The sequence below is a fragment of the Eretmochelys imbricata genome, chromosome 6, assembly GCF_965152235.1.
Source record: "Eretmochelys imbricata isolate rEreImb1 chromosome 6, rEreImb1.hap1, whole genome shotgun sequence".
In the NCBI taxonomy this organism is placed as follows: domain Eukaryota; kingdom Metazoa; phylum Chordata; order Testudines; family Cheloniidae; genus Eretmochelys; species Eretmochelys imbricata.
This window is the reverse complement of record NC_135577.1, coordinates 71,676,698-71,704,263: the sequence shown is the minus strand read 5'-3', so window position 1 is coordinate 71,704,263 and position 27,566 is coordinate 71,676,698. Positions and strand designations below refer to the sequence as shown.

General features: G+C 42.8%; 1 protein-coding gene across 3 annotated transcripts in view; it reads right to left on the bottom strand.

Annotated features, from left to right (window-relative positions):
- INO80 (INO80 complex ATPase subunit) overlaps positions 1–24,167 on the bottom strand; it is a 131,171-nt gene extending 107,004 nt beyond the window's left edge. For all 3 annotated transcript variants that reach the window (XM_077818869.1, XM_077818871.1, XM_077818870.1), the window contains exon 1: positions 23,929–24,167. The gene's annotated coding sequence lies outside the window, so the exon portion shown is untranslated. The remainder of the gene's footprint in view (positions 1–23,928) is intronic.
- Between the last annotated feature and the right edge of the window lie 3,399 nt (positions 24,168–27,566).

The following is a 27,566-nucleotide window of genomic DNA, read 5'->3' as shown; positions in this document are numbered from 1 at the left end:
TACAAAGAATCCAACTGATGAAAGAAAGAATCATGTACTGAAACATTCACCATTATTAAAGGAAACAAGCTGAACTTTGAATGAAATGGGCAGCCACATATATCATACGAACCACATACCTGTAACCCAGAAATTAAAAAAAGTTAGAGAAAACTTTTTTCAGTTGAATCTTATATAAGGTGTTCTGGAAGAGAAAAGAATCACAAAAACCAACATGGGAGACTAACTTTTTGAGTGGACCCCCTTAAGTTCACAATTGAAACTAGAATGTATTTTTTCCTCATGCATATCTTTTTGTAAAAAACTATTACTTTTATAGTGCCACAAGGTGTGCTTGATATTTGGTTTACAAACATACAACAAATTCTTGCCCAAAACAGCTTACAGTCTAAAATTAGACTATTGCTCCTTTTGCTATATTTAGTATCAACTGTTGCCTATGTATTTCTTTGCGTATGTATTTTTAAAAAATAATCCAAATTCCTTTCTTACCCAGCCCATTTTGTAACGTTAGTGAAAGCTCCTGGGTTCTTTAACACTAATCCAAATAGACTTTTTGCTTCAAGCTATTCTTCATTTATCTTCAGGATTTTAGGTTCTCCAAAGAAAGCCTGAAATATTTATGTTGCTGAAGTTATTCAAGGTAAATAAATGTTGAGCAGACTTTGAGAATGTCTCTACTACAACCTTATCAATTGTTCTTTTGTTTTCTTCTGTTACAAATACAGGCATAATGGTCAGGACAGTGTAGGAAGATTATTTTTGAACACACAATTGGTTTTATTTCCAAATTCAAAGAAGTTACTGTGCATATGAGAGCTACTTATGCCCTATGTGTAGGGCCCTACCAATTTCATGGTAGTGAAAAAACGTGTCACCGACTGTGAAATAAGCCCTTTCCTGTTAAATCTGATTTCCCTCTTGCTGCTGGGCTGGTAGGGACAGGACTGGTCCTTCCCCGCAGGGCAGCTCTCCCAGGCAGATCAGCCCTACCTTGGAGTGCTTTCCCCTGCTGCAGGAAGCTCCAGCCCCAGAGGTTCCTGCAGCTGGAGGAGACTTGTGGAGGTGGATCCAATATTCCCCTGCTGCTGGGAGTGCCCCAGCTCCTAGCTAGGAGTCCCTGCTGGGCTGGGGAGGGACAGGACTTGTTCTTCCCTTGCATGGCAGCTCTGGGGCGGGAGGCAGGAAGGGGGCAGATCAGATCCACTTCCAGGTACCTTTTGGGTTGAGACCCCCAGTTACAACACTGTGAAATTTCAGATGTAAATAGCTGAAAACGTGAAATTGACCAACTTTAAAACTGTCTGGCCATGAAATTGATCAAAATGGACCAGGAATTTGGTAGGGCCCTACCTACGTGATAATGATGTTCAGTTGCAAATAAATTTGTTCAGCTTGAGATTTTGTTTCTTGGGAAGCACCATAAATCAGCTGTTGGAGAGTTTTATAGTTTCTTTGCCAAGATCAATTGCCTTCTAAATAATTCTTATGGTTTGTGTCATATGTGTAATAACAATTTCTCAAAAGGTATCCTTGAATGCCACAAAACTTGAAAGGAGATTTCCTCCATTGTCATTTGTGTCAAGATATTGCTACATTTTTTCAATGACTGAAGTGAACAAATGTGTTTTATTTTTCACTTGTGCATTTAGTCAAGGGTCTGGGTCTTCAGGCACATCATCTGAAATGAGTACTGTACCCATTTTTGGCATTGATCCTGCAAGGACTTAGTACAGATTTGTAGATTTTAAGGCCAGAAAGGATTTCTGAGATTACATAGTCTGACCTCCTGCATAACATAGGCCACAAGACTTCCCTGAACTGAATTCTACTTCAAATTCAATGGGTGTGGTTGAACTAGAGCATATCTTTTAGAAAAATATGCAGTCTTGATTTAAAAATTTCCAGAGATGGAGAATCCACCAAAACCCTTGGTATATGGTTCCAATGGTTAATTACCACAACTATTTAAAAATTGCATCTGATTTCTAATCTGAATTTGTTTAGCTTCAACTTCCAGACACTGTTACATCTTTGTCTGCTAAACTGAAGATCCCTCTATTATCACATTTCTGTTCTCCAGGTAAGTATTTATAAACTGATCAAATCATCCCTTAAGCATCTCTGATAAACTAAACAGACTGAGCTCCTTAAATCTCTCACTATAAAGGCATGTTTTCTAATCCTTTAATCAATCTTGTGGCTCTTCTCTGAACCCTGTCCAATTTATCAACATCCTTCTTGAATTGGAGACACCAGAACTGGACACAGTAACTCAGTAGCAGTTCCGCCAGTGCCAAACACAGAGGTAATATAATCTCCTTACTCTCTGATATTAACCGTTTTTGCATCCAAGGATCACATTCACATTGGGAGCTCATGTTCAGCTGATTATCCACCATGAGCCTCTAAGTCTTTTTCAGAGTCATTCCTTCCCAAGACAGAGCCCCATCCCTCAAGTATGGCCTACACAAGGTGGATAAAAATCAATTTTTTTAAATTTAAATCTGATTTTTTTGATAAAATGCTTTTTGAGGAAAAACCTATCCAAAGATAGTTTTAATTAAGATACATTATAGCTCAAAGATATCTCATCATGGAATAGGGATTATAAATTCTAATTCTATAGTATGAGACAATATATTCATGTAATGTTTAAGAAAAGCTCTGTAAATTAGTTCCAATAGTTAATGGATTAGGGACCCAATCTTATAGGGTTCCAGGGGCTTCTGTATAGGTTATTTAGGTTAATCTTTCTGTCTACCAAATGGGACTCAGTGCTCAGTCTAGAAGATACCATCAGAGATGCTTAGTTTTGCAGTTCTCCGATTTGGGTCTCCCGAGATAACATGCTTATTAACAGCAAAAATGTTTTTAAGTAAATAAATATATAGAGATGAGAAATAACAGACCTCAACTCTACTGCCCCTCTGCAAATTTGTGTACACAGAATCAATCCCTTACCTCTCTCTAAAAGTTCAAAGTTTCAAAAAGTTCAATGAATAGAAGATTGTTGGGGAGGAATAGATCTGGACAAGGAGAAGAAGTCTGGACATAAATGTGAGAAGCGAGGGACATATCCTTGGTTTTGTTAAAATATTTGCCATTGAAGAAAAAAATCCAGAATACTTAACATTGTTGTTTTAGTTAAATAAAACAATTTAAATGTCTGTCTGGTGATGTTCTCCTCCTAATACAGCCTGGTAAGAAAATCCTCCAAATATTAATGATTAACCCTTTGAATTGGGGATAGTTCACCTCCCAATGACTTCATAAATATCTGCTTCAATTACCTTTGGTAAATGAAATGACCAAACAATCATTCATTTTCTGATATAGCTGTAAAATTCATCTGAAAAGTTTTCAAAATAAATCACTGTTTAAAAATGTATAGTGTGTACCTTCTAAAAATGAAACCTACATCTATCTGAGTTGTGAAGAATATGTATTTAGGTTATAACAACCAACAAGAATGCACTTTTATGTAGAAAACCATGATTAAATTGAGTCTTCCTGACTAGTGATTTAAATCAATTTGATTTAAATCAAATCCACCCTGGGCCTACATATATAGAAATTAACAATATGACCTTACATTTGGCTGTATAGAAACATGTTTGCTTGACTCCAGTTTATCAGACGATCTAGATTATTCTGTATCAGTGACCTGTCCTCTTCATTATTTACCACTCCCCCGATTTTTTGTCATAGTGAAATTTAAGCAGTAATGATTTTATGTTTTATTCCAGATCGCTGAGAAAAGTCTTAAATAGCGGAGGGACAAGAACTGATTTCTGTTGGACCTGGCTAGAAAGACACCCACTCCATTATTCCCTATTTACAATTACATTTTGAAAAATACACAAGTTTTAATCCATCTAGTGTGTACCATGCTGATTTTGTATAGTTTTAGTTTTGTAATCAAAATGTTGTGTGGTACCAAGTTAAATGACTTACAGAAGTCTAAATATATTTCATCAACCCAATTACCTTTATCAACCTAAATTGTAATTTCATTATCTTATAAGGGCAAGTCATGCCTGACTAACCTAATTGCCTTCTATGATGAGATAACTGGCTCTGTGGATGAGGGGAAAGTAGTGGATGTGTTATTCCTTGACTTTAGCAAAGCTTTTGATATGGTCTCCCACAGTACTCTTGCCAGCAAGTTAAAGAAGTATGGGCTGGATGAACGGATTATAAGGTGGATAGAAAGCTAACTAGATCGTCGGGCTCAATGGGTAGTACTGGAGGGTAAGGATAGGATACAGAGGGACCTAGACAAATTAGAGGATTGGGCCAAAAGAAATCTGATGAGGTTCAACAAGAACAAGTTCAGAGTCCTGCACTTAGGACGGAAGAATCCCATGTACCACTATGGGACCAAATGGCTAGGCAGCAGTTCTGCAGAAAAGGACCTAGGGGTTACAGTGGATGAGAAGCTGGGTATGAGTCAACAGCGTGCCCTTGTTGCCAAGAAAGCCAATGGCATTTTGGGCTGTATAAGTAGGGACATTGCTAGCAGATCGAGGGAAGTGATCATTCCCCTCTATTCGATATTGATGAGGCCTCATCTGGAGTACTGTGTCCAGTTTTGGGCCACACACTACAAGAAGGATGTGGAAAAATTGGAAAGAGTCCAGCGGAGGGCAACAAAAATGATTAGGGGGCTGGAGCACATGACTTACGAAGAGAGGCCGAGAGAACTGGGATTATTTAGTCTGCAGAAGAGAAGAATGAGGGGGGATTTGATAGCTGCTTTCAACTACCTGAAGGGGGGTTCCAAAGAGGATGGATCTAGACTGTTCTCAGTGGTACCAGATTACAGAGCAAGGAGTAATGGTCTCAAATGGCAGTACAGGAGGTTTAGGTTGGATGTTAGGAAAAACTTTTTCACTAGAAGGGTGGTGAAGCACTGGAATGGGTTACCGAGGGAGGTGGTAGAATCTCTTTCCTTAGAGGTTTTTAAGGTCAGACTTGACAAAGCCCTGGCTGGGATGATTTAGTTGGGGATTGGTCCTTCTTTGAGCAGGGGGTTGGACTAGGTGACCTCCTGAGGTCCCTTCCAACCCTGATATTCTATGATTCTATATCTTGTCTCTCCCACCAACAGAAATTGGTCCAATAAAAAATATCACCCACCTTGTCTCTTGAAGATATCAAGTTAGTTTGACAAGGTCTATTTTCCATAAACCCATACTGACTGGCATTAATTAACCTCCTTTATTTCTTTATTAAATCTAGCCCTGTATCAGCAATGCCATTACTTTGCCAAGGATCAATGTCAGGGTGACAGACCTATAATTATCCAGATCATCCTGTTACTCTTTCTAAGTATTGGTACATTAGGGGTTTTTTTTCCCAGTCCTCTGGAACTTCTCCAGTGTTCATATACTTATTAAATTAATTAACAGTCCAGAGAGCTTCTCAGCCAGCTCTTTTAAAACTCCTGGATGCAAGTTACCCAGACCAGATGATTTTAAAATGTCTAACTTGAACAGTTATTGTTTAATATCCCCCTTAGTTACCGTTGCAGTGGGAAGTATATCATCACCAGGATACGAATACATCATCCAACTTTTTCCCAAATATAGATAATAACTTTAAACTCATACATACTTTTAGCAGGATCAGAGCCTCAGAAACTAAATATTTTGAGGCTTTTTCAGCCTTTATGAAAATCAAACTTATTCCAGATGAGGAATCATGAACTTTGGAAAGCAGATTCTTTACTTTTTGGGTTTAACAGCCACCAGACATCAACTACATTATTTCCCATAAGGACAGAATTGAAGATTTTAGATTTTTTGCTAATCTGTAAATTGGGGGAATTTCATCGAACCCAAATTTTAAACACAGCACTAAAGTCTCCTCCCATAAATAATTTATTTGTGTGGTGGGAACAATTAGTAAATAAATCTGACAGAAAACAGATATATTTAGAGGGGCATACATACACCAAATATTAAGATTCCCAGGCAGTATGCCAGAATGCAAGAGAGAAAATTCCTCTCTGGTCTTCAAAAAACTGTAATAACCACAAAGGGTAACTTTTATTAACATAGTAACTTCCTTTTGATGGGTGTATTGTTGGATACATCAAATACTTGTCCCACCCAAACATTTTTTTCCCCCATTTAATTGTGTTCTGAAGTATATAGATGCATTTCTTGAGTTAGGGTAATACCCACTTCCACACTTGAGACAGAAGAGAACTCTCTTATATTTTATTAGGTGGTAAATGACATTTATATTCCACTTACAGGATTTGTATGAAAACAAGTGGAAGGTTGCATTATATTTAATCTATTTATGCAAGGCATTCTTATCTAAATAAGCTTTACATATAATGTTGGTTGCTAGAATATCCTTCTCAATTCAGTTATACTGGGTAATCAATATCTTGTCTCTGAATAACTAAATAAAACTTCTGAATTTAACACACGTTCTTAAACATACTAAAACTCTGCTGAGGACAAATTCATTAAACCATTTTTACAGTCATACTGTGGACAGAACAAAGGGCCAATCATGGAAATTTTTTTTTTTTTTAAACTTACACAATATACTCATAGTGGTTCTCAACTCATTGACAGTGATAAAATAATGTCCTAAAAATCTCTGCCTCTTAGAAATATAGTTGGGTGTAAAGAGAGAGGGGAAAGGGTTGAGATTTGCAAGTGCTACAAAATTTGCTTATTGTGTTTAATGTTAACGATGGCAAAATCTGAATGTCATTTACACTTTTTTATTTGGTTATTACATATTAATAGTGTAAAATATGCCCGCAAGTGAAAGCGGTAAACTTCATTCATCCCTATATCACAGTTTTAGTCAGACGTAGAGATCAGCAGTAGAACTGTAAGAAAAGGATACCAAGCCCTGGTCTACACTAGGACTTTAGGTCGAATTTAGCAGCATTAAATCGACGTAAACCTGCACCCGTCCACACAATGAAGCCCTTTATTTCGACTTAAAGGGCTCTTAAAATCGATTTCCTTACTCCACCCCTGACAAGTGGATTAGCACTTAAATCGGCCTTGCCGGCTCGAATTTGGGGTACTGTGGACACAATTCGACGGTATTGGCCTCCGGGAGCTATCCCAGAGTGCTCCATTTTGACTGCTCTGGACAGCACTCTCAACTCAGATGCACTGGCCAGGTAGACAGGAAAAGAACCGCGAACTTTTGAATCTCATTTCCTGTTTGGCCAGCGTGGCAAGCTGCAGGTGACCACACAGAGCTTATCAGCAGAGGTGACCATGATGGGGTCCCAGAATCGCAAAAGAGCTCCAGCATGGACCGAACGGAAGGTACGGGATCTGATCGCTGTATGGGGAGAGGAATCCGTGCTATCAGAACTCCATTCCAGTTTTCGAAATGCCAAAACCTTTGTCAAAATCTCCCAGGGCATGAAGGACAGAGGCCATAACAGGGACCCGAAGCAGTGCCGCGTGAAACTGAAGGAGCTGAGGCAAGCCTACCAGAAAACCAGAGAGGCGAACGGCCGCTCCGGGTCAGAGCCCCAAACATGCCGCTTCTATGATGAGCTGCATGCCATTTTAGGGGGTTCAGCCACCACTACCCCAGCCGTGTTGTTTGACTCCTTCAATGGAGATGGAGGCAATACGGAAGCAGGTTTTGGGGACAAAGAAGATGATGATGATGATGATGAGGTTGTAGGTAGCTCACAGCAAGCAAGCGGAGAAATCGGTTTTCCCGACAGCCAGGAACTGTTTCTCACCCTGGACCTGGAGCCAGTACCCCCCGAACCCACCCAAGGCTGCCTCCTGGACCCAGCAGGCAGAGAACGGACCTCCGGCGAGTGTACCTTTTAAAATACTATACATGGTTTAAAAGCAAGCATGTGAAAGGATTACTTTGCCCTGGCATTCGCGGCTCTCCTGGATATACTCCCAAAGCCTTTGCAAAAGGTTTCTGGGGAGGGCAGCCTTATTGCGTCCTTCATGGTAAGACACTTTACCACTCCAGGCCAGTAACACGTACTCGGGAATCATTGTACAACAAAGCATTGAAGTGTATGTTTGCTGGCGTTCAAACAACATCCGTTCTTTATCTCTCTGTGTTATCCTCAGAAGAGTGAGATATAATTCATGGTCACCTGGTTGAAATAGAGTGCTTTTCTTCAGGGGACACTCAGAGGAGCCCATTCCTGCTGGGCTGTTTGCCTGTGGCTGAACAGAAATGTTCCCCGCTGTTAGCCACAGGGAGGGGGGAGGGTTGAGGGGGTAGCCACACGGTGGGGGGAGGCAAAATGCGACCTTGTAATGAAAGCACATGTGCTATGTATGTAATGTTAACAGCAAGGTTTACCCTGAAAGAGTGTAGCTACTGTTTTATAAAATGTGTCTTTTTAAATACCGCTGTCCCTTTTTCTTTTCTCCACCAGCTGCATGCGTTTCAATGATCACAGGATCTTCTCCTTCCCAGAGGAGAGTGAAGATTAGAAAGAAAAAAAAACGCACTCGAGATGAAATGTTCTCCAAGCTCATGCTGTCCTCCCACACTGATAGAGCACAGACGAATGCGTGGAGGCAAATAATGTTAGAGTGCAGGAAAGCACAAAATGACCGGGAGGAGAGGTGGCGGGCTGAAGAGAGTAAGTGGCGGGCTGAAGAGAGGGCTGAAGCTCAAATGTGGCGGCAGCGTGATGAGAGGAGGCAGGATTCAATGCTGAGGCTGCTGCAGGACCAAACCAGTATGCTCCAGTGTATGGTTGAGCTGCAGCAAAGGCAGCTGGAGCACAGACTGCCACTACAGCCCCTGTGTAACCAACCGCCCTCCTCACCAAGTTCCATAGCCTCCACACCCAGACGCCCAAGAACGTGGTGGGGGGGCCACCGGCCAACCAGCCACTCCGCCACAGAGGATTGCCCAAAAAAAAGAAGGCTGGCATTCAATAAATTTTAAAGTTGTAAACTTTTAAAGTGCTGTGTGGCATTTTCCTTCCCTCCTCCACCACCCCTCCTGGGCTACCTTGGTAGTCATCCCCCTATTTGTGTGATGAATGAATAAAGAATGCATGAATGTGAGGCAACAATGACTTTATTGCCTCTGCAAGCGGTGATCGAAGGGAGGAGGGGAGGGTGGTTAGCTTACAGGGAAGTAGAATGAACCAAGGGGCGGAGAAACAAACAGAACTTTCACACCGTAGCCTGGCCAGTCATGAAACTGGTTTTCAAAGCTTCTCTGATGCGTACCGCGCCCTCCTGTGTTCTTCTAACCGCCCTGGTGTCTGGCTGCGCATAACTAGCATCCAGGCAATTTGCCTCAACCTCCCACCCCGCCATAAACGTCTCCCCCTTACTCTCACAGATATTGTGGAGCACACAGCAAGCAGTAATAACAGTGGGAATATTGGTTTCGCTGAGGTCTAAGTGAGTCAGTAAACTGCGCCAGCGTGCCTTTAAACGTCCAAATGCACATTCTACCACCATTCTGCACTTGCTCAGCCTGTAGTTGAACAGCTCCTGACTACTGTCCAGGCTGCCTGTGTACGGCTTCATGAGCCATGGCATTAAGGGGTAGGCTGGGTCCCCAAGGATAACTATAGGCATTTCAACGTCCCCAAAGGTTATTTTCTGGCCTGGGAATAAAGTCCCTTCCTGCAGCTTTTGAAACAGACCAGAGTTCCTGAAGATGCGAGCGTCATGTACCTTTCCCAGCCATCCCACGTTGATGTTGGTGAAACGTCCCTTGTGATCCACCAGTGCTTGCAGCACTACTGAAAAGTACCCCTTGCGGTTTATGTACTCGGCGGCTTGGTGCTCCGGTGCCAAGATAGGGATATGGGTTCCGTCTATGGCCCCACCACAGTTAGGGAATCCCATTGCAGCAAAGCCATCCACTATGACCTGCACATTTCCCAGGGTCACTACCCTTGTTATCAGCAGATCTTTGATTGCGTGGGCTACTTGCATCACAGCAGCCCCAACAGTAGATTTGCCCACTCCAAATTGATTCCCAACTGACCGGTAGCTGTCTGGCGTTGCAAGCTTCCACAGGGCTATCGCCACTCGCTTCTTGACTGTGAGGGCTGCTCTCATCTTGGTATTCATGCGCCTCAGGGCAGGGGAAAGCAAGTCACAAAGTTCCATGAAAGTGCCCTTACGCATGCGAAAGTTTCGCAGCCACTGGGAATTGTCCCAGACCTGCAACACTATGCGGTCCCACCAGTCTGTGCTTGTTTCCCGAGCCCGGAATCGGCGTTCCACAGCATGAACCTGCCCCATTAGCACCATGATACATCCATTGGCAGGGCCCATGCTTTCAGAGAAATCTGTGTCCATGTCCTGATCACTCACGTGACCGCGCTGACGTCGCCTCCTCGCCCAGTATCGCTTTGCCAGGTTCTGGTACTGCATATACTGCTGGATAATGCGTGTGGTGTTTAATGTGCTCCTAATTGCCAAAGTGAGCTGAGCGGCCTCCATGCTTGCCTTGGTATGGCGTCCGCACAGAAAAAAGGCGCGGAACGATTGTCTGCCGTTGCTCTGATGGAGGGAGGGGCGACTGACGACACGGCTTACAGGGTTACCTTCAGGGAGCTAAAATCAACAAAGGGGGTGGCTTTACATCAAGGAGTATTTCAGGCAGGACTTCACGGAGGGTTCCAATAAGAAATGGTGCACCTAAGTTATTGTTCTTATTGGAACAAGGAGGTTAGCCTGGCCTCTGATTGATACATGGCTAGATTTATCTCGCTGCACCTTCTCTGTGAGTGACTGCAGTGTGACCTAGAGGAATGAGTCCCCTCGACAGGGGAGGGGGGGAAGCAAATGAGTACAAAACAAATCTGGTCTATTTCTTGTTTTGATCCACTCCATCTATCTTTTACATCTTTGGCTGGCAGCAGACGGTGCAGAAGGACTGCATGCCATCCACATCTCATGGCTGCTCGGCAGAAGATGGTACAGTACGACTGCTAGCCATCCTCATCTCTTGCCTGCCCGGCAGAAGATGGTACAGTACGACTGCTAGCAATCCATATTGCCTGCCTGCTCACCATAAGACGGTTCAATAGGACTGACTGCAGGACTAAAGAGAATGACCTGGTCAAGTCACTCCAAATTTAGTCCCTGCGCCCATGTCTGCCCAGGCGCTCCCAGCCGACGTGGCCAGGAGCACCTCGGACATGACGATGATGGCTACCAGTCGTATTGTACCGTCTGCTGCCAGAAGGCAATGGGTTGCTGCTACTGTGTAGCAATGCCATACCGCATTTGCCAGCACCCAGGAGACATACGGTGACGGTCACCTGAGCGGGCTCCATGCTTGCCGTGGTATGGCGTCTGCACAGGTAACTCAGGAAAAAAGGCGCGAAAAGATTGTCTGCCCTTGCTTTCACGGAGGGAGGGAGGGAGAGAACAGGGGCCTGACGATATGTACCCAGAACCACCCGCAACAATGTTTTAGCCCCATCAGGCATTGGGATCTCAACCCAGAATTCCAATGGGCAGCGGAGACTGCGGGAACTGTGGGATAGCTACCCACAGTGCAACACTCCGGAAGTCGACTCTAGCCATGGTACTGTGGAAGCGCTCCGCCGAGTTAATGCACTTAATGCACTTAGAGCATTTTCTGTGGGGACACACACACTCGAATATATAAAACCGATTTCTAAAAAAACCGACTTCTATAAATTCGACCTTACTCCGTAGTGTAGACATACCCTAAGAAAGCTGCCTTGAACAATCTATAAGAGAAGTATCTGAATGGTAGCTGATATTATTACCCCCCAAGGACTTCTTGATGCCAACTGGCATAAGGTTAACAGGAATCCCCTGGGTTTGGTATTTGGAGAACTAGAATGTAAAGAGTATCATGTGAGGTCTCTAATGAAAGATTGCATGACTCAAGTCATCAAAATCATTACAAAAATGCATGTATGGATGTTGTATAAGGATTTACATATATAAATACTGAAAATTCTGTTCTTAAGATCTGTGTCTAGGGCTGGGCACAAGCAAATGTAAAAAGCAGGTTCTCTTTCAAACAAGCAATGTTTCTCTATATGTCTGCTTACACATAAATTAAGTATTATATGGTTCACAATGGACCTCCACTCACAAATCTGAACTGAATGCCAATGAAGGATGGTGAAATCTTCAGAGAGAGGAAATTAACAGGCAGAGGTAAACAGCAGGTGTTATCCTGTTTAGGAGTAATACAATTAACTTTTGAAACTATATTTGGTGTACAGAGGAACGCCCGCCATACTCCATCAGTCTGAGAAGACAAGCTCTCAGCAGGCTTGATTTTATGAGAAAGGGTCTCGATCAAACTGGTGGAAAATGCTGGAGAGAATTTTGGGTGAGATAAGCTTCTTTACACAGGAAGATAACTTGTTAGTTAGGTTTAGGCTTTAGAATGTGTGCTGTGATGTTGTTTTATGTTACCATTTGATCCCATCTCTCATACTGGTTTTTATTTGAATCTACAACCTTTCTTTATTCTTAATAATTTTAAATTCTTTCCTTTTGCTTTATAACTGAAGTCAAGCACTGTGCATATTATAGGAGTGGTGCTCCAAGGTAAAACTGGTGAACTGCGATACACCGTTCCATTGGAAATAGAGGATCTGGGATTTCTGTGGGTATCCACTGATCGGGACTGGATACCACAGAAGGACACTTTGAAGGGAGTCGGGGGCATTTGTCATCAACCTGCAAGGCAAAGACAAGTCTGATGCACCCCAGAGGAGAGTGCTTGAGTGACTAACAGGGTGATTGTGTTAGGGAACTAACACTTACTGGGTACAGACAAGACTCCCTCGCTCTGGAGGCAGGTGGTAACAAGCTGACTCACAGCTCTGGGTATCCCAAGAAGCGTCACAGATATAGGCCCCCTTAATTAGTACAGTCTGTAGGCTACATGGAAATTAAAGACGTCTCTCAATTAGAAGTATTATAATGTTTCCTATTAACATATCAAAGATAAACATAACACAGAAATAAGTAAAAATATTGAAATATCTTTCACCTAAATAATATTGCTATTTAAAGTATATATCTGCATTAATTTTCACAAAAAGGTGCCTTAACACTTTGAGTTACATATTTCTTAAGCCTGTTTAAAAACCGCTGTGGAAGCTCTGAAATTTGCAAATTTGTATTCCTTTAAAGATCTTTAGGGTTGCTGGATACAAAGTAATACATATCTAAAACCATAATCTCTGAACAGTTTTCTTGCTGGATTGAATGCTGTTCTCTGTCACTGCAAATAGGGAGAAATCTCTTATGCAAATTACAGTTTTTTGCATTTGAGAAAGTAAAATGTCTTTAAAATTATGTAGGTAGACAGTTGCAAATTGGGGGTAACAGTCATTTCTTGCACACTTGGCATCCGACAGGCTCTTATTTTTAGACTTAGTCCTTTTTGTCAATCTGGTAATTTTTTTGAACCATCGAGAAATAATGCTTGTTTGATCAGGGTTCTCCACTCCTTCCAGGAGATTCAAGATATGAGTACTTTTCCTTTTTTTAAAATGTCTTCAGTCTCATCCACATCAGTAACTAGGCGACACTATTCAAGGAGCCACAGACAGCCATCTATTATTTTTGGTCTGTTTCAGATGGCAATAGAATGTGTTCCCCTGTTAGACAATTCTGAAATCCATTTATTCCATCAGCTAGTTGGTCTAAAGAGGACTGGAGAGACATTTTGATTTCTGAAAACTTACCATCCATTACTTACCAACACCTGTCAGGGATGGTCTAGATAATTCTTAGTCCTGCCTTGAGTGCAGGAGACTGGACTAGATAACCTCTCGAGGTCCCTTCCAGTTCTATGATTCTATGATTACTGTGGGAAAGTTTGGGTGATTTATCTTGGTGCCCTGATGGCTAGATTTTGCCCAGTAAATGGCTCCACCATCTTGATTTTCTTTCTGATTTGCTCCAACGCTTTAGTAAGTTTTAATATCAAATTTAGCAGGTGGTCTGTCTTAGTTCTAAAAAAAAAAAAACTATTCCACAGTTGTTCAGGAAGTTATTTTTGCGGTTTTTTTGGTTGGAGTGCTGAAGGTTGGCATTTGAAATAAGGATAATAAAAAGATTCAATCAAGAGCTCACAGAGTAACTACCTGGCTGTGTCATATTAATGTTGATAAATGCAAAGTAATGCACATTGGAAAGCATAATCCCAACTATATATATAAAATGATGGGGTCTAAATTAGCTGTTACCACTCAAGAAAAATCTTGGAGTCACTGCGGATAGTTCTCTTAAACCATCCACTCCATGTGCAGTGGCAATAAAAAAAAAAGCTAACAGAATGCTGGGAATAATTAAGAAAGGGATAGATAATAGGACAGAAAATATCATGTTGCCTCTATATAAATCTATGGTACGCCCACATCTTGAATACTGTGTGCAGATGTGGCCGTCCCATCTCAAAAAAGATATACTGGAATTGGAAATGGTTCAGAAAAAGGCAATAAAAATTATTAGGGGTATGCAACGGCTTCTGTATGAGGAGAGATTAATAAGACTGGGACTTTTCAGCTTGGAAAAGAGACGGCTAAGGGGAGATATGATTGAAGTCTAGAAAATCATGACTGGTGTAGAGAAAGTAGATAAGGAAGTGTTCTTTACTACTTCTCATAACACAAGAACTAGGGGTCAGCAAATGAAATTCATAGGCAGCAGGTTTAAAACAAATAAAAGAAAGTATTTCTTCACACAATGCACAGTCAACCTGAGGAACTCCTTGCCAGAGGATGTTGTGAAGGCCAAGACCATGACAGGGTTCAAAAAAGAACTAGATAAATTCATGGAGGATAGGTCCATCAATGGCTATTAGCCAGGATGGGCAGGAATGGTGTCCCTAGCCTCTGTTTGCCAGAAGCTGGGAATGAGCGACAGGGGATGGATCATTTGTTGATTACCTGTTCTGTTCATTTCCTCTGGGGCACCTGGCACTGGCCACTGTCGGAAGACAGGATACTAAGCTAGATGGACCTTTGGTCTGACCCAGTAGGGCCAGCCTTACGTGACCCTCTATATTACTAAAGGCAAACGTGAAGTTATGCCAATGGGTGTAGAGTTCTAACCACCTTCAAGTTGGGTAGGAGTAACCTCGATTAACCTTCATCAAGATACACTGAGAAATACTTAAGGTTTAAGCTATTTTTTTTTTTTTTTAAGTATTTTGCCCACAGATGTTTCTTTTAGATCACTATTTAGTTGAACTATAATTTAGGTGTGGGGTTTTTTGTTTGCTTTTTTTTCAGTCTGCCTATTACAATGACTAGTCAGTCAACAAACAGCACTAGAGGAGAACTCTCCAAGGACATATTCGGAAAGCCACTAGTTATGTTTTATATTAAGGGCTTCCAAGGTTTTGGCATTTATTTCCACTAAACAGCAGCAAACATATTGCCTTCTAGAAGCACAGAGAAAGATCAGCTTTAAAACACTGGGTTTTCCAGTTTAAACAAATATTTGCTGGCTATTGCTGACTTTGATTTCAACATGCTTTTACAATAAAAGTCCATTTAAACCAGAAGCCCTATATATGACATATAATTTTTAAGTTGTGTACGTTTCACTTCAAAAACAGAGAACATTTTTATGTATGTCTGGTTGCAACAGTGGATCTTTCTTCAAGATTCTTGCCTTACATTTTTTCCCATGCCTCAGAACCTCTACATCCTAGCTGAAGCCCACAGGATTGTTGTTTTCTCCTCCTTTGCATTTAATACTGAGGCCAAATGGTGTGATAACCCACCAACCTGCTGGTGAAAGGTTGACTAGGCTTCCTTTGGAAACCATTAACACTATCCTCTAATCAGCTAGAGAGCTCATTATTGAGCAGGGTGAATTAAAAATCACGATTTTTTTAAAAAAACAACAAAATATATTTTTATTTCAAACATTTTTATTATGTTGCTAGTTCTTTATTTTCTTCCCATTTTATAGTCTCTGACTGCTCAAGTGGATATTTTGTACTTGTTTTTATTTTTTTAATTAGTTTTCAAATTCTTAGTAGAATTTCAGATTTTGCAGGATTTTCTACTGAGAAGTTTTACACTTAAAATATTCATCTGTGCTGAAAATGACAAGTCCAGGGCCTCACTAACATCCTTTACTGTGAGAACACAAATGCAAAACACAAAGCTGAAAGCAAATAGCTTGTGGTATATTTGCAACCTACATCACGTTCTGATATACTTCCACAAGTCAAGAAAGTTGAAATGTTCCATCAGCATTGGCAGTTTGAAGTCAATGGGACCTTTGCTCTTAGGTCACTTAAGTACTTTGAAATATCCATCCTTACATGCCTAAATATGGAGTCTTACCTTAGAAGTCCAATTTTGATAATTTTGGCCTGTGTTTAAAAAAAGTTCACAATAACTTTGCTAATATATTGAACCTCGGTTAACACTGAACCACTACAAAGACTTCATGCCACTAAAAGAAAAGTTGAATAAAAATACAACTGAATCCCTTATGCTGCAAACACTTATGTACATGTTAGTTTTGAGCACGAGTAGTCCACTGAAGTCAACGGTACTATTCATGCAAATAAAATTACATATCTGCTTAAGCATTTGCAGGATCAGGGCCTTCACTTTCAATATTTTCTTGTATGCCTAATAGTTTAATCAAACTCATATAGGATACCCTACCAGTTGTGCTATTTAAAAAACAAACCCCAAACAGCATTACTGATTTAGTTCACTATCAATTTAAATCTAAAGTCGTAATACCATACACTTTCATGTTAGCATTACAAAGCTTCAATTTGTTTCAAATCAATTTTTTTCAAGTGATTAAAATTATGGTTTGAATCACTTTACCCTGCTAATGACAAAAAAGGAACTCCTCCAAGGCAGAATAGGCCATATCTCTGACATGTTTGCATAGCTCTGCTGGCCTGGGGGAAGGAAAAGAGAGAGGCAGACAGCAGTACTAAGTCCCTGTCTACAGTAGTAAGTTGTATTACTTAAACTATACTGTACAGTGAAAATGGTACAATCCTCCACAGTGTGGACAAAGTTATTCCCAGACAAGAAGGGGAATAAACTATACCATTAGTAGGAAGTGTTATTTACTCCTTCTCATAACACACAAACTAGGGGTCAACAAATGAAATTAATAGGCAGCAGGTTTAAAACAAGTAAAAGGAAGTATTTCTTCACACAACATACAGTCAACATGTGGAACTCTGTGCCAGAGGATGTTGTGAAGGCCAAGACTATAACAGAGTTAAAAAAAACAAAAACTAACTACGTTCTGTTTGCCAGAAGCTGGGAATGAATGACAGGGGACGTATCACTCAATGATTACCTGTTCTGTTCATTTCCTCTGGGGCACCTGGCATTGGTCACTGTCGGAAGACAGGATACTGGGCTAGATGGACCTCTGGTCTGACTCATTATGACCATTCTTATGTTCAGTATAATCAGAGGTAAAAGTAAGCCGGTACAGCATGCTGGCCATACCAGGGTGGATCGGCTGCCCCAGGTGCAATTTAAAGGAAATGCAGCTCCCAGCAGCAGCTGGAGCCCCCGGCCCTTTAAATTGCTGCCAGAGCCCCACTGCCGGAACCCTGGGGTAGCGGCAGCGGGGCTGGGGCGGCGATTTAAAGGGCCCAGGGCAGTAGTGGCGGCTGAGCCCTGGGCCCTTTAAATCGTTCCCAGAGCCCTGCTGCTGCTTCCCCAGGGCTCCGGGGACAATTTAAAGGGCCCGGGACAGTAGTGGCAGCCAGAGCCTCGTCCCCGGAGCCCTGCTACCAGAGCCCTGGGGAAGCGGCGGCGGGGCTCTGGGGACGATTTAAAGGGCCCCGGGGCTCTTCTTCCCCCAGGGAGGGGGAAGGAGGCACTTGCTGGTACAGGGTGGGCTGGGGCTGGCACTGGCTCTGACCTCCCCCAGGCCCGCCCCTTCCTCCTGAGGCCTCGCCCCTTCCAGGGACCAGAGCTGGCCCCAGCCCAGCCCCATACTGGTAAGTCCCTAGACTTACTTTCACCCCTGAGTATAATATACCTTAATATCAGTATAACTGTGTCCACATTGGGCTTTTCCCAGTATAACTTTTTTTTAAAAATGCAAGAGTCATACCCTAATTGAAATAGGTATGGTACTAAAACATTCATAGATAAGGCCTAAGAATGGAACCCAGAACAACAAGACGACAATCTATCAGGTCTCCACAGTTCCTTCACACTTCTGTCACTATTTTCTCCCCTCATCCAACCCTTCATGTTTTGCATTCTAACTAAGAGCTGTTACAAGAGTTTTTCCAGAGCCAAAGAATCCCAGACAAATTGTATTTCTCTCCACTCTCTAAGAGATACATTTCATTTTTCTTTTTCCAGGAAAATTCTCCATTGTGACATATAAAACATAACATCAGAATGGTGCAAGAAATAGCATCAACAGCAACAATGTTCCCAAGGTAAGCATCCAATTTAAAAACAAACATACACAAAGAGGCTGAAGGCCACGTCCACACCAGAAACTTTTGCCAGTATAAATTATGCCAATTAAGAATGCAATATATAGATATATTTTTTTTTTACTGTTTTTAACCAACAAAAGCCCTAGTGCAGATGCAGTTATACCAGACTGCTTTAGCCAGCACAGCTTAATTTGCTTGGGTAACTAGAGGGCTTTTGCTGGTATAAGTTATGTCTACAGTAGGAGGGTTTGCCAATATAGCCATGCAGGTAAACCCTCATTTACACTTGGGGGAATTCCTGTACCACGTGAGCAGAATTTTTTTATGAGCAGAAAATACATTCTGTCTTTTGCCCACCAGGGGCCACTGTGGCACCAGAACAGCCAGCACGGCTGACTGGCAATAAAAGCCAGCAGCTGGCTGCATTCATAACAGCACCCTGCCCAAAGAGCCAGGTTAGCAGGCACGGGATATGGTGGGGGAAGACAGAGTAGGGCACACAGGGCTACTGGAGGGTCACAGAATGGGGTTCAGAAGGGCTAGTGGAAGGAACAGACTGGGGCAGGGGCTCAGGAGCCAGTAGAGTGACAGCATTAAGCCAGAGGCTAAATGGAAAAGGGACTGCAGGGCCACACAGGGACGGGGGAAGATGTGTCTGACTGAATGGGAAAGGCTAGGCATCAGCCAGGGTTCACCAACAACCCACACCCTCCCCACAAAAAAGACTGTTTGATACTTTTCTCACCCACACCCAGCTCCCACGAGGTTCGCTCCCAAGCTCCTTCCCTCTCCCTCAGCTCATCCATTATCCCTGACACTCCACGCCTTCGCACTGCTTCGGAGGGGTGCAAGAAATGTTTCTGTAGTGTAGTTTAAATGAACTATTCAAAGTTCTGTACTGATTTATCTAGTAAGGAATTTTCTGTATTGTTACAGACATACTTGCTGACAAGTATTTTGAAACAAATTATCAAAATAACTGAAAGTGGTGTGATTATATGTGTTATTTTGACAAAATTTCCAGAATTTTAAAATACCGTGCACAGAATTTTTAATTTTTTGGTGCAGAATTCCACCCAGGAGTACTTCGTAGCATACACTAGGCCTTAGTAAACCAAGTGTAGTCCCCATTTATTCTTTTTTCTGGGGAAATATTTCTCAGTATAACTTCAGGGTAACAAGCGAGTACATTTATTAACAAAAGATTGCAGGCAGGCAAAGAAAATTTAATTTTACGAACCTATAAATTTCAGTCCCCATTAATGTTAAGCCTGAATAAATACAAATTACTTTGACTACCTGCGTACATATACCTGGGGGGGAGGGGGGGGAAGCATTTGCGACCCTTTTCAATTTAGGATAAAAAAAAAAAAAGAGCGATCGTTTCTTTGCCTTCTCTGATTGATGGCCCTCATAGCTGAATTTACACTATTATCTTTTTATAGTACATTTCCTTTTGCTACATTACTTTTTTTGCATTTTTTTCCAAGAAGGAAATTAAGTGGGATGAAGATCAATTACATTCTGTTAGCTATTTTGAATAATGGGTTCATTATTATTGCACCCAAATATCCCAATCAGGGTTGGGGTCCTACAGATTATAAAAAGGAATTACAAACATGTATGACAGTTTTATTGGAAACATACACACAAGTGGATAAGAGAAAACCCTTAATACATATGCATATACCCAATAAACAGAAAAGTCTGACAGTACTTCCAGCAACACAGATACCACCTTTAACTATGTAAACCGCAGACTAGAAAAGTGACTTGGAGAAATCAAGCAATGCAATTGACTATATACTTGTTCAATAAGGGGCAAATCCAGCTCTAGAGGGCAGGGGACTGGATTTCTGGAGCCCCTGCACAAAGACTCACACACATTCTGTGCCCCCTGAAGCACCTGTCTACAGGGGCTTCACGTGCACTTGCCACACAGTGAGAATTAAGTTGCATGTTGAGGGTAATTCAGGACATCTGTTGTTAACCTGGTACACCAGCCTTTCCCTCTGCATAGCTGGAGTACAATTCCAACCTGGAGGTATTTTCAACCCCAGTTTGGAATATTGGCTGTGGAACATTAGAGGAGAGAAGATCTTTCTTCTGCCAGTCCCTAAGGAGATTTCCAGCACACAGGCTTGCCAGGCTGTATGCTTGGTATAGAATTTATACAGTATAACCAAGTGTGTAAGAACTTGTTCCCCCAATTACTAGACAATGTTAAAATACTGCCTTGCAAACATAAATGAGACACAGGGAACACATTGGCAAAAAGCGAGTTAAAGAAAACCTTTCTATAAACCTTGAGAACAAGCTCACATTGCAGTCCATTTCTTGTTTTTTCATTACATATTGATCCGAGAACGTTTTTAGTTTCAAGATATTGTTTATGAATAAGGCTAAGATTTTGTCATGGGTATTTTTAGTAAAAGTCACGGACAGGTCACAGCCAATAATGAAAAATTCACGGAAGCCTGTGACCTGTCCCTGACTTTTACTAAAAATATCCAGGATAAAATAAGGAGCCTGGGCAGCTGCGGGTGGACTGTGAACTCCAGGGTCCCCCTCCACTGGCAGCTCCAGACTCTGGGGGTTCCCCCTGCCAACACGGAGGCTGGGAGCTCTGGGGTCCCTCCTGCCCGAGAGCGGTGAGGTCCCTCCTGTCGCCCACAGAGGCGGAGAGCTGCGGGGGTCCCGTGCCGCCCGGAGAGCGACGGGGATCACCCCACCGCCCGTGGCGGTCAGGAGCAGCGGGTGTCCCCCCTGCCGCCTGTGGTGGCCTGGAGCTGCAGGAGGTGCACCTGCTGGCAGGGGACCCTGCAGCTCCCAGCCAGGGCTGGCTGAAGTCACAGAGGTCTCTGTAACTAAATCGCAGTCTTATTTATGAAGAATACACTAGAACAGTGATTCTAAAGTGCAGCACATGACCGCATGCAGCCACCAGGAACTTTATGTGTGGCCATCACTACTGGAAGAGAGAGAAACATTGAACAATTCCCGTTCAACAGCCTTTTGAAACAAACAAAAGTTCATTGACATTTACAACTACTTTACTACAAAAAGAAGCGTGAGAATTGTTACAATTTTTTTAAATGTATATAGTTAATAAAAACCCATGTAACATTTGTAGTATTAATAGTACATATTATTCTTCACACTTGATTATTTTATTTACAAGACACTTCCAAATAATCACATGACAAAATATTATATTAATGACAGTTTAAACTGCCAAAAATGCAGCCACAATGAATTTGCTGTCACTATGTTTGTCCACAGTAAAAATTCATTTGTGAACCACTACATTAGCACATGAAGAATTTGTTACTGCATAAACTAAAGAAAAAAATGTATTTAACGTTGGTGGATGTACAGCCACATGACAGTAATGTTTAAACAGTATTAATATAGTTTTGTTCAAATTAAGGAAATATAAACTGTTAAAATTTTAAAAGAATATCCATAAAAAACAGTTTTAGTATAAAATAGCACAACATTATTCACATATCCATGTGCATGCAAAGGGAAAATGGCATAACTGAGATGAAAATTTATTATATAGGATCATATTAGTAAGATAAAGATTGCTGTACTATTGAGAAATATTATACGATCACATAGAGATTGTATGGTAACGTACTCTTGCAAGGAAGCAGAATTAAGTTTGATCAATGAGTCTTAATTCAACATTTTCTGACTTGTGCACTTACCTGCATAAGCAAAATATTTAACTTTATTTTATTTTAACTTAATGTGTTACCTTTTAATCAACAAAGACTCTAAATATGCACGGAGTACCTCATAAACCAACCTCTGTGCCCACCCAACGCATAAGTGCAGGGACCCATCTACATGAAGCTCATTGCAGGATTAGGATTTTAAGAATTATGTCGCATATTTACATTATACAGAAAATTCATAACCACCACTGCCCAGTACAGGACATTGTGGGAGCCAATGTAAAGCTGATTTTACAAACATGTCAGAATCCTTTAATTCTTAAGATACTGAAACTGGAATACTCAGATCTGATGATTTGACAAAATTTGGTGAAACTTGATTCAGCTGCACAGTAAAATAAAATGCATATATACATTTCAATATGCACATCTTGCCAAACACCCCATACTCCTCCAAGATACAAGAACAAATATCTAAGATCTAAAATAAAAAGAGTATTGAAATTTGACATCTGAATGATAAATGAAAGATTACTTGATGACATGCAAAATGTACAAATATGATTCACATCATCAGTGATGTCAAAAGGACAGTTACAGCTCCCCCTTGCTGCCCATGACAAAAGTAGCTACAGCGTGCGGGTGAACGAATTGGACGTTGCACAGTTGGTGTTTGGTGGATTATATTTAGTCTGACAGTTGTGGCTCTGTCTCTATGGAGCTGTGTGTTTGGGATGGATTTACATTCTATAGTCAAGAACAGCAGTAGAGAAGTTTTCACCAGCAACCATAATTATAATAATCAAATCATAGATACTTGTTTACTGGAGATCATTAACCAAACACACAAACTTAATCCCCTCTCTGCATCTACTGTCCTAACAGCAAGATTTCAGGAAAAGTTATGAGTGACTAAACTCAGGATATAAGTATTTATCCCGTCTTTAACAATACTGTTTTCTATCTGCAAACACAACTGTATATATAGAAGCATTACCTTGTGCAACAGCAAACGTCAGTGTGCCACTTTGCTGGTAATGCATGTTACAAGTATACATACGACACATGTCCCAGCTCTTTTAGCCATGCAACGGCAAGCACCATTGTGCAATACGATTCCTTGATCTTATAGGTACAGATATGAAACAGCCCCCAGTCCTTGTTTTTGAGCAACATTATTGCATCTGGGTGCTACAAGTGCCATTAGGAGACATGGCACTGATTATCACTTTCATGGGACAATACTGGAGATGCGTATGAGATTCAGGTGTGCCACGCACCCTGACTCCCTCCGCTGGGCAGCAGCAAGTAATCTGCATGCAAGATTACTGCACGTGTGCTCCAGGTACCAGCCCGACCCGCAGAGCCGGCTGTCACCCCCCCGTGTGACACGGTTACGCGTGTGCATGACAAGTGTGAGTACACCTCACACCCGGCTGCCGCGTCGTGCAGCGCCCGGGCACGTGGGCCTTCCTGGTACAAGCTGGGACACATCGCCCCGGCGAGCTCCACAGCCCAGCCCAGCCCAACGCACACGCCCCTCCCCCCGCTCGAGGGGCAGCTCCTCCAGGGTCCGGGGGGCCCGAAGCGGTCTCCAGAGCCAACCGTGCCCGGGGGGCCCTCCCCCCGCGCTGATATCGGGGTGTGTCCCCGGGGAGGGAGAGAAGAGACCTGCCCCTTTAAGAAGAGACCCGGCTGCTGCGGCCACTGCTTGGGGGGGGAGGTGGGGGAGAAGCTGCGGCCTGGCCGGGCCCTGCAGCCGCCTCTAGGCGCTCTCCGCCCCGGGCGAGCGTGCCCTTGCCCGGCCGCCGCTGTAGCTCACCTGGGTGGCGGGCCCGGCTGCGGCGCGGGAGCGGCGGGGGGCTGGGGGTGTCTCCTGGGCTGGCTCCCCCGCTCTCTCCACCCGGCCTCTCGCCCTGCGCTGCCTGGGCTGGCTCAGCCTGTCTCCTGCCGCGGGGCCCTCTCAGCTCCTGCCTCGCCAAGATGGCGGCCGCGCTGCTGCTGAGGAGGAGGAGGCGGCGGCTGCGGGCGCTGGGACGGCGGCGGCGGCCACTTTCGCTCACTGAGAGGAGAGGAGCAGGGACACGGGGAGCCATGGCGGGGGGGAGGAGAGGCGCCATGGCCAGGCCTAAACAATCGAGCCCCGCACGCCCACCCGTTACCCCGAACCCCACCCCGCAACCGCCGGCCCGCGCGTAAGGTGGCTTCTGCCGCACAGCCCCCGCGTCCACACCCCGGGGCCGCCCCCCACACATTTGTCGCGCGGGGTCCGCGCTCATCGATGCGCTCCTTGGTCCGATTGGTAGAGCCTGGCAATGACGAAAATTGCCGAAGGGATTCGGCCAAGGTGGTCGGGGTGAGACAGCAAATCTCGCGTGAGGGAGGAGGAAACCCTCGCGATGGTTAGGATCAGGAGGGGCGGGGTCTGATAGTCGGAAGGGGCGTGTGTTTGTGGCTGGCCAGGCTTGGTGGGTGCGCGTGGAGCGGGTGAGGGACCTAGTGGGGCCTCTCCGCTGCAGGCCACGGCAGCAAGGCCTCTGTGAGACTCCTACGTCTCCCCAGGGTGCCCCAAGGCACAGGCAGCAGCCACCTGCCAGCACCCCCCCACTGTGACAAGGCGCAAGCAAGTGGTCAAGGGGCAGTTGCAGTAGTCCAACTGGAGCACCCTCCCATCGGGCAGGCAGCAACGATGAGCGGGTTAAGTGACTGCTGATTTCCCCCCCAGCTGTGCAACTGCACCTTGCTCCATGCTCATCTCTTCCTGGATGTGGTGGAGGCACAGAGTGGGGTCCTTCTGCATGCAAGAGATACGCACCCCTTACCTGGGCACAGGATTTCCCTCCTGAATAAGACCATAATGGGCAGGACTGAGAGCTGCAAGATGCACACCAAAGTGCCAGGGCAACTTGCTAGCCTCACAGCTGTGGAGAATTAGTAGTAGTAGAAAATATATTTTGAAAGCACTCAAAAGCCTGATCTGGTGCCCCATTGTGCTGGGTAATATATAAATAAAGAGACAATCTGTGCCATGAAGAATGACTTCTCCATGTTTTATCACCAGTGTCAATCCAGAGGGATCACCACCAAGTTGAGAAGCAGCTCAGTCTTCAGGCCCATTCAATCCGTGGCCTCTGCTATTGAAGCAACCAGTACATGTGCTAATGGGGGTATTTGCAATGTAGACATTTGGCTATGGAGACCTGGACTGAGACCAATCACTCACTCACTCATGTGTAAACTATCAAAACCCATCAAGGAGTTTAATTCACAACTATCAGAACTGGACATGAACGCTAGACCAGAAGTTCAAGATTTTATATCTTGTTACTAATCCTTTGAGTAATCAAGTCTCCTAGAAATGTATTGTGATAGATTTTGAGATATATAGGTAGGAGCTTGGTGTGAGGCAAGATGGATAGTAGGAAGAGCCAGGTGACAAGTTGGGGTAGCAGTAGTGGGACATAAGCAGGCATCACTGTTCCCTCTAAGCTGTGCGCGTTTCCGTGTGCACACAGATCCTAAACCCCGTGCACACAACAAAACACTATGCACACAAAAATTTGCACAGAAGAATGTTTTTGCACACACGTCCTGTCAAAAAATAGAGGGAACATTGGCAGGGATCCCAGTTTTCTGTGATAAAACCTCCAAAATTCTCGGATAAAAAAACATTAAAATCTGCATTTTTCTACAATTAAAATTAAATGCTGAACTTTAGTTTTTCTAGCCATAATATATATAGGTATCGGTTGAACACAATGTTTTATTGATATATTTCCAATTGTTAAGCTAGTTCAAAACCTACCAGTGCCATCAATCATAATAAAATACAATTAATAGAATGATCCAGTCACAGTGCATTGTTTCTTTAATGTTGTCAATGGCTGCGCTGTTTTAGGTCTTTTGTTTTCATTTCTTTTAATTCAGTTTATGTTTAGCGCTTTCCATGTGTTCTACAAGTGACTGCCTTCAAACATAATCTATAGCTTTGCTGCATACAGTAGAGAAAAGCATATCACCATCAATGTGAAATTTGTCCTTTACAACCTCAGTGACACAATGTTAAGGGGTGATTTTTAGTGTTCGGCTTCTTTCCATAATTTTAACTATGTCTAGAGGTTGAAGTGAAATTTGAGATGCATTAAAACATGAACTCCTACACACCACTGAGTAACCTCTATACACCAGAAGCAGTTTATTGGAGTATGTTTAGCTATGTAAATTTAAAGCGCATTCAAAAATCAACCACAAAGGGGGAAGTTTGTGTGTACTGAGTAAGTGACACCAGTACTTTCGGTAAAATTCAGTTAATAGCTAATGTTTTTATTTTTTTACAAAATGCAAAAACTAAAGATACTCTGTAAAAATGTAAATTCTGCATTTTTCTGTGGCAAATGGATTTCTAGAATCCCTGGACAAGACACTGCAGCTGAGCTCCTTTATTACTGCTACTCGGAAGCCAGGATGGTCTCTGCACTAGAGTAAGCACACATTTTAGTGCCTTTTCAGAAGAAAGCAGACCAGCTGTACTATCATCTTGTAGTGGGCCTACTTGCAACTAATCATATCTGCAATACATATTCCCTGTACTCCTTTCCCATCCATTCTACACCACCTTCAGTCCTTCCTTACTGTATGCCAAAATGAAGGATCTGGTCTCACAACTGGGCCACTCAACTGCTTCAGGAATGATTGGTTGCTTCAGGAATTGTCATCATCAGAGGCAAAGGATATCCTGAAGTGACTAGTAAACAATTAATTAATTCAACTCAGGATTTTGAGCAGGAAGAATGCAGGTTATGCTAAAATATGTACAGACCACATTCAAAATATTCTGTACACAAGAGTGACCAACAGCTGCAGTAGTCACATTACTTTAGGATTTTCTAATTAATTCATGGTTGCCATGATCTCAAGTAAGTCCACAGAGGGATCACAAACCACATTCTATGTTTTTATACCAGGCTTGTTGCCATGATACTGAACTCCTTACAGGTTTTTGATGTATTTATTTTAAACAAAGTATCTTATACTAAGTATTAAGCAGCTCTAATAAACATGAATTGAATGTAACTTAAGAAACAATTTTATTTGTGACTATGCTATAGAGCGCACCTATGAGTTTCTCTAACAAGGTGCTTCTACCTTTAATATATGGCCCTACTACTTAGAAAGACCCAAGCCAAGGGTTTGAGCTAACCTTCAACAAAGGTTTCAGAGTAGCAGCCGTGTTAGTCTGTATGCGCAAAAAGAAAAGGAGGACTTGTGGCACCTTAGAGACTAACCAATTTATTTGAGCATAAGCTTTCGTGAGCATCCGATGAAGTGAGCTGTAGCTCACAAAAGCTTATGCTCAAATAAATTGGTTAGTCTCTAAGATGCCACAAATACTCCTTTTTCTTCAACAAAGATACTCTGCTTTTTATCTTCTTTAAAATCGTGGGTAGTGAGGGCTGCAGC